The following is a 2,500-nucleotide window of genomic DNA, read 5'->3' on the forward strand; positions in this document are numbered from 1 at the left end:
GGGATATGCTACTTTCCTGTTTCCCGAGCCAAGTTAGGCTGTTGGGTCAGAATTTCACGGGACACGTACACGGGACCGGCAGGGACAAGGCTGCACGATATCCCGTCAAGCTGACCATGTGCGAAACGATACGTACTTTTCTGCAACCCGAACGGCCCTTGGGCCGTCGGATCAGAATTTGGCACGATTCGTACACGGGACCGACGGGACAACGCGGCACGAGATCACATCGACCTGACCGTGTGCGGACACGATACGTACTTTTCTGCAACCCGAACAGCCGTTCGACCGACGGATCAGAATTTGGCATGAGTCGTACACGGGACAGGAGAACGACGGGACATCCGAGCCAACGTTTGGGAAAAGCAAGGGTTACGGGAGAAACGGGAGGTTTGCATATGATTTCATATGCAAACCCACCGATTTCCCACACCCAAGCAGGGAGGAGCCCCCTCCTCCCCAATATACCCGAGGGTTTTAGCCCCCCTTGGGACCCCTGCCCTTCGTTTGTGAAGAAGGGGTACACTGTTTTTCCCCGGATCCCCGTTTACACGTTTTTTGGCCCGTATGGCCGTACATGCATCCGTCCATGCCACGTACATGGTTTTCACCCGTTTTCCATGGTGCGCGCCCAGTTTTTTGCAACACGGCCCCCGTGCCCGTTTTTTCCCATTTCCTCACGTTCACGTTTTTTGGCCCGTGTGGCCGTACGTGCACCCGTTCATGCCACGCACATGGTTTTCACCAGTTTTCCATGGTGCGCGCCAGTTTTTTGCAACACGGCCGTCGTACCCCGTGTTTCCCCGTTTCCTCAAGTTCACGTTTTTTGGCCCGTGTGCCCGTACGTTCATCCGTCCATGCCACGAACAAGGTTTTCACCCGTTTTCCATGGCGCGCCCAGTTTTTTGCAACACGGCCGTCGTACCCCGTTCTTTCCCGTTTCCTCACATTCACGTTTTTTGGCCCGTGTGCCCGTACGTGCATCCGTCCATTCCACGCACATGGTTTTCCCCTGTTTTCCATGGTGCGCGCCCAGTTTTTTGCAACACGGCCGCCGTACCCGTTTTTTCCCCGTTTCCTCACGTTCACGTTTTCTGCCCGTGTGCCCGTACGTGCATCCGTCCATGCCACGCACATGGTTTGCCCCAGTTTTCCATCGTGCGCGCCCAGTTTATTGCAACACGGCCCCGTACCCGTTTTTCCCGTTTCCTCACGTTCACGTTTTTGGCCCGTGCGCCCGTACGTGTATCCTTCCATGCCACGCACAAGGTTTTCACCCGTTTTCCATGGTGCGCGCCCAGTTTTTGTAACACGGCCCTCATACCACGTGTTTCCCCCGTTTCCTCAAGTTCACGTTTTTTGGCCCGTGTGCCCGTACGTTCATCCGTCCATGCCACGCACATGGTTTTCACCCGTTTTCCATGGCGCGCGCCCAGTTTTTTGCAACACGGCCGTCGTACCCCGTTCTTTCCCGTTTCCTCACGTTCACGTTTTTTGGCCCGTGTGCCCGTACGTGCATCCGCCCACTCCACGCACATGGTTTTCCCCTGTTTTCCATGGTGCGCGCCCAGCTTTTTGCAACACGGCCGCCCTACCCGTTTTTCCCGTTTCCTCACGTTCACGTTTTTTGGCCCGTGTGCCCGTACGTGCATCCGTCCATGCCACGAACAAGGTTTTCACCCGTTTTCCATGGCGCGCCCAGTTTTTTGCAACACGGCCCCGTACCCGTTTTTCCCGTTTCCTCACGTTCACGTTTTTTGGCCCGTGTGCCCGTACGTGCATCCTTCCATGCCACGCACATGGTTTTCACCCGTTTTCCATGGCGCGCGCCCTGTTTTATGCAACACGGCCGTCGTACCCCGTTCTTTCCCGTTCCCTCAGGTTCACGTTTTTTGCCACGTCTGCCCGTACGTGAATCCGTCCATGCCACGCACATGGTTTTCCCCTGTTTTCCATGGTGCGCGCCCGTTTTTTGCAACACGTCCGCCCTGCCCGTTTTTTCCCGTTTCCTCACGTTCACGTTTTTTGGCCCGTGTGCCCGTACGTGCATCCGTCCATGACACGCACATGGTTTGCCCCAGTTTTCCATGGTGCGCGCCCAGTTTGTTGCAACACGGCCCCGTACCCGTTTTTCCCGTTTCCTCACGTTCACGTTTTTTGGCACGTGTGCCCGTACGTGCATCCTTCCATGCCACGCACAAGGTTTTCACCCGTTTTCCATGGTGCGCGCCCAGTTTTTTGCAAAACGGCCGTCATACCCCGTGTTTCCCCGTTTCCTCAAGTTCACGTTTTTTGGCCCGTGTGCCCGTACGTTCATCCGTCCATGCCACGCACATGGTTTTCACCCGTTTTCCATGGCGCGCGCCCAGTTTTTTGCAACACGGCCGTCGTACCCCGTTTCCTCGCGTTCACGTTTTTTCGCCCGTGTGCCCGTACGTGCATCCGTCCATTCCACGCACATTGTTTTCCCCTGTTTTCCATGGTGCGCGCCCAGTTTTTT

The sequence above is a fragment of the Hordeum vulgare genome, unplaced genomic scaffold (genome assembly GCF_904849725.1).
Source record: "Hordeum vulgare subsp. vulgare unplaced genomic scaffold, MorexV3_pseudomolecules_assembly, whole genome shotgun sequence".
NCBI lineage: Eukaryota > Viridiplantae > Streptophyta > Magnoliopsida > Poales > Poaceae > Hordeum > Hordeum vulgare.